This window comes from Mesocricetus auratus, unplaced genomic scaffold (genome assembly GCF_017639785.1).
Source record: "Mesocricetus auratus isolate SY011 unplaced genomic scaffold, BCM_Maur_2.0 Super-Scaffold_100009, whole genome shotgun sequence".
Lineage (NCBI taxonomy): Eukaryota > Metazoa > Chordata > Mammalia > Rodentia > Cricetidae > Mesocricetus > Mesocricetus auratus.
Window position 1 is genome coordinate 85,915,278 of NW_024429193.1, and position 15,182 is coordinate 85,930,459.

Sequence of the window (15,182 nt, forward strand, 5' to 3'; positions counted from 1 at the left end):
TTACCAGGAAAGGATGGACACTCTCCAAACCGCTGAGCTGCTTGTACTTTGTGCAGTGCGCTCCAAGTTTCCAGCCTGGGTGAGCTGTCCCCGTGCTGGGGTGGGCTTCGTGATACAGCTGTCTTTGAGTCTCTTCTGCTCCTGGTAAATAATCCCTCACTCATATTTCTGCAAGTAACCCCAATAATCTCATTGGTTCATCAAGCTGGACTTTGGTCTGTCTTTTGTTCCCTAACTGGCGTGAGTAGACAATTATTCACAACTTCCCAGGAATAGAACCACACAACAGAAGAATTATTAAGAACAATTTTGAAGGGTTTGAGGTTGAAGAAGTAGACATCAATCTCTTTGGCAACAAGGGTCCAGAGACAATAGTCAAAGTCAGTTAGTCATGGAAACACAGACTAATTCAGTAGCTAGCCTTTTGAGTCCTTGTTCTAATGCCATGACATCATCTGGAGAAAGACACTGTAGAGTTTGTCCAGAAACTGCTAGTCATTTCCCTCACTGGCATAAAGAATGGAGGGCTTTAATTTTTGCCTCCCATCTGTGATTGTCGGCCCTGGTGTTCTTTGAAGTTACTACTTTGTTTCTCTCCAGTCAATGTAAAACTTGTCACCAAAGTATTGGTAATATTGCACTTTTCTTTAACACAATGCGTCTCCAGTTATGTCCCAAATCAAAACTCTGAGTCTCTTTTTTCTCTTTATGCCATCACCTCACAAGCATTAGACAACAAGAGCCTGGTTTACCCCTATTAGCTACAGGTGTCCTTTCCGGAGTCGTGCTGTGTTTACATCTTGCTTTCCTCTAAGGAATCTGGGAAACAACAAGTCTCCCTTGCAAGAAGTAATACTACACATTCCACCTTGTGTCTATCTTAGTTGGGGTTCTATTGCTGCCATGAAACACCATGACCAAAAAGCAAGCTGGGGAGGAAAGAGTTTATTGGGCTTACACTTCAGCATTGCTGTTCATCACTGAAGGAAGTCAGGACAGGAACTCAAGCAGGGCAGGATCCAGGAGGCAGGAGCTGATGCAGAGGCCGTGGAGGGGAGCTCCTTACTGGCTTGCTTCCCCTGGCTTGCTCAATCTGCTTTCTTATAGAACCCAGGGCCAACAGCCCAGGGATGACATCACCCACCATGGGCTGCACTTTTCCCCGTTGATCAGTAATTGACAAAATGCCTTACAGCTGGAGCTCATGGAGGCACTTCCTCAGCTGAGGCTCCTTCCTGTCTAACAACTCTAGTTTGTGTCAAGTTGACATACAAAATCAGTCAGTAGAGTATCAATTACTCTCCCAAACCCAGACATCTATCTGGTTCCTTGGTATTCCCCAAGGTCGCCTTCATACATCTGTCATCAAGTGATGACGGTCCTACCTGTTTTATGTGGATTTCTTTTCTGCTCTCCTGTCTATTGCTACTGCTTCCTCGTTCAGGAATCTTCACTGAGGACTGTGGTCTTCCTGGTGGTACAGATTCCCTTCCATCAATCTCCCACACTTGCTGAGAGTAAGTTTTCTGGAAACCCAATCTGACCTGCAGGGGCTCTGTTCTTGAATTCTCGAGAAGACCTGAGGTGATCTAGCTCTTGCCTAAATCCTTGGCTAGTTCCTCACTTCATTTTTCCTACATTCAAGTGGTTTGCTTCACTTAAAATGCAGATTCCAGGACTGGAGAGATGACTCGGGTTAAGAACAGTCACTGTTCTTTCAGAGGAGCTGAGTTCAGTTCCCAGCACTTACACAGGAGATTCACAACATGACATAACTTCAGCTTCAAGGGGTCTAAATACCTTCTTCTGGCTTTTGTGGGTATCTTCCACTACACACACACACACACACACACTAAATTTTAAATGATATATTTCCAGGTTCTAACCTCAGTTAGATTTCTGATCCATATGCCCGGGGAAAGACTCAGAACCCACATATAAATACAGGAAAACCCTGCAGAGACAGGACTCTCTGCCCAACCTCATACCACTGGTCTCCCATTGTATCCTGCCCATGCTCACTCATAATTTAGCATATGCATCCCTCTGCCTGGAACACCGTGGTCCACACACTCCTGTTAACATAAGGAGATCCGGGGACAGACTGATAACTTTCCAAAGATCACAAGCTTAGTAAGTGGAGACAGCCTAAGCAAGACTCATTTCCCCGGGTAGGGGACGCTGCAGCCAGTGAACTGTGGGATCTGAGTTTGGTTGTGTCCTGCTCAAAGGTCAGGGAGTCTTCAGCAGACTGTGTGTTAGAAGGACTGGGGCAGAAGCAGGATGGGAGGACTTGTACCAGGCACGCGTAAGCACACAGAAAATGCTTACGGCTCTTCACTGACTCCCTGAGCTCTGACACACTTTCTCGGTCTTCTCGTTGTTTCGCTTCTATAAAACCAAACTCAACATCAGTACTTCTGTGACAGATACCTGAGCCCCTTCTTAATTAAATTAAATGTAATTGCCAAGAGTATGTCCCAGGCACTAGGATTTTTAAAAGGGTAACACACCTTCTTCCCACGGAAGCCACGGTTGAAGCCTCCTCCCCCACTCCGGGTCGCTTCCTACATCTCCAGATCATCCTTTTGCTATGTTCTACTCCTTTATTAAAATTGCATTTGTTGGCCATTTGTGAAAGTTTTTAATCATTTTAATGCCACAAAGCACCTCTTTTCAGGAGGCCCCTTTTTATATGTAAACATTAAAACAAGACAAATAACAGAAACAAAATCAGACCCTAACAAAGCTAAAGCAGGCTTACAAAGAAGGCCAGCTGCACTGAACTACAGATGTGTTGACTACTAGCAGCCAGTTCTCTGTCCTGGACCTTAAAGGCCGGCCTGCCTGTGCCAGTCATCATTCCTCTGTCTCGGATGCCAACACATAATTGGTGCTGTGTAGATGATCGTTGAAGAGTAAGTTCAATAACGAGCCACAACCACTTCTTGCTGAGAACCTTTGGTTTGGCAGTTGAGGAGTGCTGCATCTGACAGAAACCAACCAGGCACCAGAGCTCCTGAGATTCGAATGTTACACATCCATTTCTAGAACAAATTCTTAAGGCATCTGAAAAATTTAAAACTGGTAGCCTTCTGGAAAATCAGTATTATTAAAATTCTGAGCACGGTGTGGCGTCATCACTTCTAGTCTTTGCAGAATGTTTCCTCTCTTGCCTTCAGATGCTGGAGGGAAAGGAAGCAGGATGTGGGTCTGGCTCAGCCTTGTACTACTGACAGAAGAACAGTGGGGGATGGGACTGTTTTCCTGCTTAAGGAAGCAGAGCCCTGCCCTCCCCAGCTCGGCTAAGTCCAAGCCCTCAGACCCCATGATTACGGCTGCATGTTTTCTTGCACTGTCTCGAGCAGCAAAGCAGACTTCACAGGTATGAGTAAGTTCAGTCTTGAGATAAGATTATCCTGGGTAACCTGGATGGTCCTGACATAATTACAAACGTCTCTCTAACAGGGATGCAGGAGGGTAGGGAGGCACAGACCAGCCGAAGCTGTAATGCAGGGCAATGCTCCAGTGCATGTAGACCTTGTAAAAGCTGGAGAGGGCCCCAGCACCTCTGGATCCCTCAGAGAGGCTGCCTTGGCCCCGTGAGAGCCTCTCAGACTTCTGACTTCGGAGCTGTAGAGAATAAATATGCGCTCCTTGTTTGTGGTATTTTGTCACAGCAGTGATAAAAAGAATTCTTCTGCCCTTCTCCAATAAACAACAGAATGACCACACACACACACACACACACACACACACACACACACGCACACACACACACTCACTCACACACACACACACCACACACACGCACCACACACACACACACCACACACAGACACACACGCACACACACACTCACACACTCACACACTCACACACACTCATTCACTCACACACACTCACTCACACACACTCACACACTCACACACACACTCATTCACTCACACACACTCACACACTCACACACACACTCATTCACTCACACACTCACACACTCACACACACACTCATTCACTCACACACACACTCACACACCACACACACACGCACACACACCACACACACTCACACACACACGCACACACACCACACACTCTCTCACACACACTCACACACTCACACACACACTCACTCACACACACTCACACACACACACCACACACACGCACACACACACGCACACACACCACACACACACACTCACACACTCACACACACACACCACACACACGCACACACACCACACACACTCACTCACACACACTCACACACACGCACACACACCACACACACACCACACACGCACACACACACACACACCACACACACTCACTCACACACACTCACACACTCACACACACACTCACTCACTCACACACACACTCATTCACTCACACACACTCACACACTCACACACACTCATTCACTCACACACACACACACACCACACACACGCACACACACCACACACTCACTCACACACTCACACACACACTCATTCACTCACACACACTCATTCACACACACACACACCACACACACGCACACACTCACACACACACTCATTCACTCACACACACACACACACTCACACATCAAGAGCCAAGCACACAATTTCATCTTTTGTCCATATGTTAGGCGGTATGTTTTACTCTTGAGTGCTTGTTAGAACCATCTGAGAAGCTGCAATAGACAGACAAGGGCACAGAAATAAATAGATTCTGATGGCTAGTTCACACCACGGACATAATAAAGCTGGGGCCCCACGTGAATCAGAATCTATAGTGGGGTGCATATGAACATGCTAAAGCCATGTGAGGGTCATGTTATACAGGAACAGCTGAGAACCCCGCCTCACACTGACAAAGCTAGGGTAGCTTATGGCCCTTTAGAGCCAAGGTTAAATTTATATAATACTCATTTTTTAAGTTTGCATTTGTGTGTGCACTGGTCCCAAGGAGGACACTGGATGTCTTTCTCTACTGCTCTCAGCCTTATGAGACAGGTCTCCTACTAAACCAAAAGCTCACTATTTTACCTAGGCTACCTGGCTGGCTGGTGAGCTCCCGGGATTGCCTGCCTCTGGCCTCCAATGCTGGGGTTACAGGCAGGCACACACACACACAGACACACACACAGACACACAGACACAGACACACACACACACACACACAGACACACACACACACAGACACAGACACACACACACACAGACACACACACACACCACATCTTTTAAATGGGTTCTGAGGATTTGACCTCAAGTCCTCACCTACTGAACCATCTCCCCAGCTCCTTGTATACTATTTGTAGACAGTATCATTAATTAGTGAATCAAGAAGGTGACAGATATACATTGAAAACAGAGAATAAATAGTTTACCTAAGGTTGTAAAGTTTCTGCGTGATTATAACCAGAATTCACATTCTTGTTTAAATTTCGAATCAGTATTGCAGTCATGACAGACTATGTCCACCCAAGCATACATCACATCTCTATTCTGATGAACAAACCATCAACCTGTAAGTCAGTACAAACCCCAGGCCCTGAGAAATGGTTAAAGCAATTTGTCACCTCAGCCCCTTTCTAAAGGTAAACAACAGAACAGGACAAACCCTATGCTCTTTATGGAAATAATAAAAATGAGTAAGTAGATAAAATGTCCATTGTGTGATTGAAAGGCAAAAATTCTAGCAAACGAAAATTCTAGATTGAATAGTGAGTAAAGTATCAGGACTAAAACTGTGAATGGTTATAAAAATTATAAGGCATTACCACTGATGGGACATCGTTGGGGGATATCTGTACACTGTGTGGAAATGTATTGCTGTGATTGGTGTAATAAAGGGCTGAATGGCCAATAGTTAGGCAGGAGAAGATAGGAAGGATTTCCGGAAAAGAGAGAACTCTGGGAAGAAGAGAAGTGAGGAGACTCCAGTGAGCTCTGAAGAAGTCAGACACACGATGCAGAGCAGATGTAACCACGCATGTGACACAAGGTAGATTATGAAAGCTAGTTGGGGACAAGCTAAAGGCCAGGCTTTCATAATTAACAACAAGTTTCCCTGTGCTACTACAGAACATTTACGATGGTCCACACTGATGCTGGTTCCACCTCAATCCATGCTTTGGCAAACCGTGTGTGCTAACGTTTGTCCTCGCAGCTGGGGCTCAAAGCAAAGTGCTCCACCTGGTCCTCTGGCTCCTCCTCTCCTCTCTGAGGTACAGCCCAGCATCTGACAGGATCACAATAAAGACTTATTGAGAAGACCTGGATACGAGACAGGGAGAGCACCATCTGTACCAGCTCTGTCATCCCTAGAAACGAGCAAAGGAACTGTAGCAAAAGAAGCGAGAACTGTGGAATTCTGATCTTTAGAAGGAAAAACGGTTGTCTGTCTCTCTCCCTCCCTGCTCCCCTCTTCCCCCCCAACCCCCATCTCCAGGCAAAGAAATGACCACAGAGACAGAATAGTTATGATTAGGACAAGGCGTCAGTATGAAAGTGAGATCAGAATATTACAGGCATCCCAGTGTCTGACAAAGTCACAAACCACACAGCTCTCTAGTCTCTGCCATTCACATTTTTTCTGTTCATCATTAATATTATTATTAAACTAGGGAACGATCAATTAACTGAAATGACCAACAACTTCCCTCCTTTCTCTGACCCTCCTGTCACTCACCAGCTAAGAGCATATGGCTGATAAACCCTGGCACAGGAAGCAGGGAACCAAAGAAGGAGCAGGACCCCTGTTCAGGGATGCTGAGACTGTCTGGGTGTCCCGGGCTCTGCTGCCACCTGGCTCCCTGCAGGCCTTCCCACCTGAGACGCCAGGGAAAGACTGAGTGGTGTGAGAGCCTAGGGGACAGCTCTGCAGCCCCCACAGGCATGCCAGCCGAGGACAACCCTTCGGACTGTGGCTCTGCCTGTCCCTCCTGCAGGAGAGGCCTGAATCACGTGACAGAGTTCCAAGGAAACCCTGCTCACGTCTCTTTCCCTCGATTGCCTTGGCCCTGGCAGCAGTGGCCGAGAGTCTCCAGCAGCCAGTGTCTCTGGGCTCGCTCAGGGTCTTTTTCAGCTTTCGGCCTTCCTTCACTTGGCCTTGTAGTGGAATCCTTAACACGGCTACTGCTTGCTGCCAGCACCCGGGCTGACACAGTTAACTAACCATACGGCTGCACTGCCCTCACTCTACATCACTGAGCCTGTGTGAATCCAACACTCAGGGCCCTGGGGTCCCTATCTTGTCCATGTCACCTAGAGACAGCTCCAAGGGCAAGTGTTCCTACGTTCTAAGGCTGTTTACGCACTAATCTGTACAAGAAATTAAAGGCAGTGGCCTTTAATCGAATTAAAGTGTGAGAGGCAGCATAGGCTCAGTCTGCTCCTGACCGCTCAGAGTCCATTCTAAAGGTCTGTCCTTATGCACGAGGAGGACTTTCCAGGATGAAGAAGAGGCCTTCAGGATTTGAAAAGAAAAACAGAACGCATCATTTAAACATGAGATTTTAGTAGCATAATTTGGCTAGAATATTTTTTATTATTTGTATTACACTTGTTTACTGGGTGGGTGCCTACAAATGATGAGCGGAGGTCAGAGACTCAGAGCTGGTTCTCTCCTTCCGCCGTGTGGATCCTGGGGACCAGAGTGAGGTCATCAGGCTTGACAGCATGGGCCTTTGCCCCCTGAACCTATCAGCCCATCGGTCCCACAGTTTTTTTCAATTTAAAAGAAAGAAACCCTACACATAATGTGAAAATCTTAAAATGACACAACAGAGGCAGGGAGCTTCTAAACAGACACAGCAAACACTGAAGACACAAAGCACACAAATATTTCCTCAGAGTTTCTCAACAAGCAAGTGAAGAGGGAGTCAATTTTTAAGGAAAGACTGTGCACTCACTTAAATTCTAACCACAAAAGGAAACCCAGCATATGAAGGACACACATCACAAACTCTCAGGCTGCCCAAGTTCACTTTCCATGAAAACAGAGTGTGACACAAGTAAAAGAAAGTGTCAGGGGCCTGGGGAGATGGCTTGGTCATTAAAGCGCTTGCCATGCCAGCATCGGGTCTTGGATTCAGATTCCAGCACCGTGTCAAAGCCGGGTATGGCGGTGTGAGCCTAAGAGTCCCAGCAGCGTGGAGGTGGAGACGGGGATGCTTAGAGCTTGCTGGCTGCCCAATTCAGACACTCGCCAACTGCAGGGTCAGTGAGAGGCCCTGACTCAAAAGCTGAGGAGAGTGACTGAGGATGACTGAAAGCGTTGGCCTCTGGCCTCACATGCGTGCGCGCACGTGAACATGCTTACACATGCATTCCTGTAAAAGGTAGCATTTTAGTGACTCACCAAAAGCATTTCCATTCTCAGCACTCTGAACTCCAGTGCTGAGTGGAGTTTTCAGAGCAGATAGGAATGCCTCATCTCCCAACGGTAAAACCTGAGGTGTCTACTCTCTGAGTATGGGGAGTGTGATCCTTCCTCCCCGTGGTAGGTGTGGTTGTGGCAAACTCTCAAACCTTGGCTATTCCTTGACTCTGACTCCCCAACTCCTCTGCTTCTACAGAGCTGCCCGAGATGGGCTGTGCCCCCACGCTCGTGGGGGCATCTGCTGTGTGGATAGGAAATGGCCTCACACTTAGTACTGGGTACTTGCTCTTCAGCCACTGGTACTATTTTGGAGGCTCTGGAGACTTCTGGAGGTGGCCCCTAAACTGGGAGATGTAGGTCACTGAAGGTGTCCTCAAAGGCCACTCCTGTCCCCAGTTTGCTAACTCTGCTTCCTGCCCAGCGTAGGCATGTCCTCCACACGCCCCTGCCTCTACGATGTCACCGCGGTCTCACAATCAGCAGGGCCACACCTTGGCAACCATGAGCCACTCGCCCCTTCTCAAAGTTGCTGCTATCAGGCATGTAGTGGCAGCAGCGGTTTTACGTCTTACCGCAGATCAGCAACCTGGCACTGATGCCTTATGCATTGGCAGTGTAAGCTTGATTTACCTGGGCCGCCTAGAGAAAGAAACCTAACTTTCCTCTGATCGCAAAATCAGTTTCTGAGCCAGGAAGCGAAAGTGCAGATCCCAGATCACAGAGTACCAGTGGTTCCCCAAGTGTGGCTCCTGGGCCAGCAGTGTAAGCATCACCCAGGACTTGTTAGAACCATGAGTTCCTGGACCCATCTACAACAGGCTTCTGACAAAAGTTCCAGGGGATACTTAATGTGTGCTCAAGCTTAAGAGTCATTAAATGAAATGACATTGTTATTTGGAGGTAGGTGCAGGAGGGGAGGGAGGTAGGGAGTGATGAGTAACTGTGGCAACTTTACTAGGCCGAAGTGTCGCCACTGTTTGGTCACACATTAGGCAAGGTATCTCTGTGAAGGTGTCTTTAGATGATTAACATTTAAACCAGTTGACTTTCACTACAGAAGATTCCTTTCCATACAATAGTCAGTCTCAGCCATTCTGCTGATAAACAGACAATGCAGGTCACAGAAGAGAAGACTCAGCTAAGGACCCCACCATACAGCGTCAACTCTTGCTACTGGCCTGAACTTAGCAGCTTACCGTTTCATAAACCAACTCCTTAAAGTCCATCTCTCCTGCTCCTCTTACACACACACACACACACTCACACACACACACACACACACCACATGCACACACGCACGCACACTTTTGTTCTGTTTCTTTGGAGGACCATGATTAATATGGGGCTGGGAGGGAGTTCCCAGGATTTAAAGTAATCTACATTAAGAGCAGGAATTTATTCTCTTTTCTTTTTTCCCAGTACCATATGTTCAACAATTAGTTAACTCCCATATATTTTTGGTAAACTCACTGAGAAAGATTAATAGATAATTTGGCCCTGAGAAGAGCTTCTTGGAGAAGAGCCAACCCTGAAGACACCTCCACTTGATCTCTGTGGACAATAAACCTCTCCTCAGGAATCTTCCAGATTGTACACACGGGCCAACAGGAAGTCACATCCAGGGACGTGTTGAGTGTGCCCGTGTTTAATTTCTTACAAGTGGGGGAACACTTGGCACTCAGCAGGCCCTCCTCAAGCTTTGTTCCTGGCCACTGGCCCCGCTGTTTTACGTGTGTTGGTGTGGTGGCTGCATCTTGTCACTTCTGTCAGGCTTAATATCCAGAAAGAACACTTGGGGTAGATTCTTACTAGTGCATTTCTCTTCTAGAAGAGTGACATTAAGAATTCAGCCTTAAAATGCAGTGTATTTTAGTACCTTCCATAATACGTAAGGTAAAGAATGTAGTTTCCTGACAGAACAGAATTCACAACTTCTACATTGCAAGTTTCTGGAGGTCAAGGAGCTATAAAAGCAAAAAAAAAAAAAAAAAAAAAAAAAAGCAGGGTTGACCAGGCTTTGAAGACTGTTTTCAGCAGACTAAAAGTCATCCTGATGAGGTTATTATGTTAGTCCAGGACGGTAATTTTATCTATTATATATGATTAAAAAGGAGTAAATGCATACCTTGGTTAATTTTCCTCATTCCTCCTCCTAAATCAGGTTTCTGTGAAGCTACGCCAGGTTCTCAGTGCTGGCTGACCATGCTCAGGCTCAAATGAGAAGACCCTGGCCAAGTGCTGTGGGCACATGAAGGCAGCCAGCCTGAGGGAGGACTCGAGCTTGCACAAACACCGCCAACACTGTTAGTCCTTAGGCTGAGGTTTCGGGAACCTTGTTCAAGGTCAAAAGTGTTCTCTTGGGAGGCACATTGTTTAATTAAAAAAGAACATTGAATTATTTTGTTAAGTCTGTTTTCCAGTCTCACGTTAAAAAGGTACTATGAAAACAAGAAAAGACCCCTTATTAGGCTACACACCCATCCCCACTCAATTCACTTAGCATTTCACAGCTGTCACAAGACTCTTAAGCAGCCCAGGCGTGGTTCAGGGTCAGCCAAGGTTCAAAGAGGAACACAAAGACCCGGCCCCTGGGAACATCTGAGATGGCTGGTGACTAACTGGAGACGTAGAGATGGGGCCGGCAGCCTTTAGCGTTCACAGAGACCAAGCAGGGCCATACAAGCAGGTTGGAAGCCAGCAGCAAATCACCTCCAGTCAACCCGTATCCGAACTGCTCTGAGATAAATTTAAAAACAAGTCACTTCCGATTTGTCACATGATGACGGGTTATCTTTGTGGAAGTTACGGCATCTTCATGGGTCTTTTCTCTGCATCCTTTCACTGACAGTGTACACAGGATCAGATCCAAAGGCAGGCCTTCTCTCATCCGTCAGCATCAAAGCTGACCAGCCGGGCTGCTACGCTCCCTCCCCTGCCCCTCCCTCTGGGAGTGCTCTGTTGTCTTCAAAACTGTCCTCGCCAGCTTCCTCCCAGGATGGCATGTCTATTAGTGTCATCCTTGTTCCGGTCAAGAAAACAAGCAACTCAGGAATGCTGAGAGTAGGAGAAACAATCTTCCCAGGGACCAGTACTCCAACTGGTTATCCAGAACCAAGTGGTTGGTCCTGGAAACACAGATGCTAGTAACATTACACAGACCGAGCAGGTTGTATTTAGGAACACACACACACACACACACACACACACACACACACACACACACACACACACACACAAGAAAAAGAGGTCATTTGAAAGAGACTGAGGGACAGTACATGGGAGGGGTTAGAGGGAGGACAAGAGGGAGGAGATGATGTAATTATACTATCAAGAATGAAAAAAAATTTTAAAACCTGTCCTTATTACACACATCAATCTATTGCCCATCCCCCCCAAAAGAAAACTTCAGGTTTTCTGAAGGATGAAGAGGTCGTTGCGAAGAGAAGGGCTGCATATGCGGCAGGCCTCACTCACTGTGGGCCTGGCGTCTGCAACAGCGCAGACACTGACTGCCGTCTCTGGGGCTCACCTCTGTGCTTCTCACTGAGGGTGAGCTAAACCACACTTACTCTCATGCAACTTTCATTCTCACTCAGTACATGCCTCGGGCATTTCAAAGAGCCATGGAATCATCAACATTTAAGAAAAACAAATTTCTGGATAGGTATATGCTAACAATACCATAATGTATATTATTTTTCAAACCCCTCAAGTATGTAAGAGTCCATCTTGACTAAATAGAATCATTTGAGAGATACAATTTAAAAAGTTTGTGGTTCTGAGAATCAACCCCAAGGCTTGGTCACTATACACCAGGCAGCACTCTACCACTGAGCTACTGAGCCCAGTTTTGGATTTCGGGAGACAAGGTCTCCCTGTGTAGCTCAGGGTGGCTTCACACTGCTGACCATCCTGCCTCTGCATTCCAAGTGTTTACAGGTGTGCAAAACCTCACCTCTCATACAGCTTTTGCAAGGTTCAGGAGACCTTAGAGGTACTGATGTTCAGACAGCTGTCACCACACAGGTGGTCCAGGCAGCTCAGACAAAAGTTTGCTGGAATAAGATACAGACGCTTAGATGACTATACTTACTGAGAAGGAGACCTGTGTTTAAACCATTCTCAGGAACAACTGTTAAGTTAGTCTTCTAGGTGCTTATTACAGAGCTGAGGAGACAGCTTGGTCTGTAAACCGTGTGCTGTGCCAACATTTCCATCTCTAGAACCAATGGGAAGAGGACCTTGGAGCTTGCTGACCAGGCAGCAAACAGAATTGCTAGAGGCTGACCCTTGCTTCCACATGAAGACACACACACACACACACACACACACACACACACACACACACACACACAAATGTATGTACACAGTAAAAAAATCACTACAATAAAAAATTATTAGATCTTTATAATAAACCTTATTACCAGGGACAAAATACTGAAGGAAAACTTATTTTCTGGAATTATATTATAATTGCAAAGAAACTTACTTTCGATAATTATATTATAATCTCAAAAAAGAAAGAAATTAGATAACACAACCTTGTTTTTCTGTGATTTAAATGGTCAACCTACTTACAACAGAAACAAGAAAGTACACAGACAATAAACACGACAGAAAGATGCATCGAAAGTTTCCAATCAAATATTCATGCCCAGAAGTAAGACTGGTGATTTCAAGCAGTCTGCTTGATATAAACCAACCAAGCAAGGTCTCTGAAAGCAAGAGCAGTCCCGGTGACGGAGAGCTCTTTTGTTCCCACAAACAGTGCCATTCAGTGGGTACCCTGGACGTGCAGTTAAAACTCACTAACATTCTCTTTATTATTCAAATTGATTAGGAAAATATATTTTCTTTTGACAGAATTGGGTTGCTTTTTAAGGAATTGCTTGTCTCAAATGACACCCTTCTATTGGAGCAGCTGAATTTGACACCTCATGCATAACTCAGGGCTTGCCCACTTTCCAAGGAAAAAGGCTGGGCCCTGCAGGGATGGTTCTTTATTTACATTGGGCCTCACACATCAGCGTTTACCAGGGTGAGGCTGCTGGCTGTCAAATGCTGGCTCTTAGTCAATATTTAATCACTGTGCAGTTATGCAGGGAGAGGGAAACATTCCGTGCCCCAATAACATGGATTTAATATGAAAAAACAAAAACGCTCTCGTTTGTCTAGAAGCATGGCTACACCTTTTGGATAGGTGATCAAACTGAGGGTCTGTACAATGCTCTGTTGTTGCAGTATTTTAAGTAATAACTGGCAGACATGTAAGATGAGTCCTATTTTATGTGATTTCTAAAAAGTTTTATAGAATGTGGGGTACTCTCTAAAGCATTTTACCTTTTAAATTCTATGGGTGGAGAAAGAGGCTTGTAGGAATCCCTCACAGTCCTTTCCTAGTCCTTAGAACTCAGCCGGCTCAGTCACTAAGTTGATAGCAGGCAGCCACAGGAAGGCCAGAGGTCAGGTTGTTTCTCACCTTTCCTTGAGGTTAAAGTTCATCGTTCGTCCCTCTGTGTTCTTTGATCTTTCATTTACTGAACCTAGAGAGCCCATCCCTGTGACTAGTCTGGCCAGCTTACTCAAGAAACGGTTCCCCTTTCCATTTCCCAGCATGCAGATAGTAGGCAGGCCGCCATGCCCTCCCAACCTTCTGCTTGGGTTCTAGGGACTGGGACTTGGGTCTTAATTTGCAGACAGCACACGCTTTAACTGCAGAGCCAAGTTCTCAGCACAAAGGTTTGTTCTTGGCTGTGATGTGTAAGCCATCTTCTCCAGCCAACCTCGATGCTACAAAGCCATTTCCTTTCCCATTCATTCCACAAGCTATCTAAAAGAACACCAGCTCCTGGTTAAAGGAACACAGGGAGTCCTTAGCCTCTCTCTGTCCATCAAAACTTTCCTGTTTCCTGTGTGGCAAGTGGCTCCCCTGAGTAGGAGAGACTTTACTACATCAGGGAGAGGCCACAGGCTCTGTGGGCGGGCCGTCTGCCCGAAAGCTGGCCAGGGAATGGGAAGACAATGCTGAAAATGTCCTGACCGTCCAAGGCAGTTTCTCTCGCATCTGCATCGTTTCACTAACGAACAGCTGAATGAACAGGTGTGAGCCTGCTCCACCAGAGGACAAGTGGAGGGAAACGTTTTCACTTCCAAGTTGCAAACCCGATTTGACATTCAACAGCTTTGCATTGCAGGTGGGGAGGGGCGGGTATTCTCCTTTACCTAGCTTGTTACATTCACTGGTCATGCTCTGACAGAGTAATTACCCTGCACTCCAAACCCAGATTCCCAAATCCAGCCACTGCAATCCCAATGGTTGGGCTGGGGAAGGAAGGGCCTCTCCTGCATCTCCAGTCACACATGGTGCGTTCCAGAAGGAATGGGTGGGAAGCGTTCACATAGCGAGTGTCCTAACCTATAGGTAACTATTAACATTTCTACCCCATGTCTTATTGGTGTAACTATCAGGTGAATCTGCAATAACATACGAGGAAAAATGCCGGGACTTCTGTGTTAACGTGGTCCTACCTCATAACATCCAGGAGAACCGCAGAAGCCCCCACAAATATGCCATCCCCTTAAACCAAAATACTCAAGAAGCTCATGAGGCTTGAAAATTAAGCATTAAGTTACTACTAAATTCAAACAGCTGCTTTCCACTTAGCTCCCTAAGACACCATTCCCTACAACACCACACCTGTCTAAGCACAAAGAAATGGCATTTCAAGATCCATGATTATTAAAAAAAGATGTGGTGGGGTTGTTTGGTTTGGAGACAGGATCTCATGTAGCCCAGGCTGG

At 46.3% G+C, this 15,182-nt stretch overlaps 1 protein-coding gene and 1 long non-coding RNA gene across 4 annotated transcripts in view; one reads left to right on the forward strand and one right to left on the reverse strand.

The window, feature by feature from the left end:
* LOC101844513 (IQCJ-SCHIP1 readthrough transcript protein) overlaps nt 1-15,182 on the reverse strand; it is a 608,362-nt gene that overhangs the window by 88,736 nt on the left and 504,444 nt on the right. The gene's annotated exons all lie outside the window — the stretch shown is intronic.
* LOC121142478 lies at nt 8,906-10,776 on the forward strand. The gene is made up of 2 exons (XR_005879532.1): nt 8,906-9,281; nt 10,543-10,776. It is a non-coding gene; the product is annotated as an uncharacterized LOC121142478 (long non-coding RNA).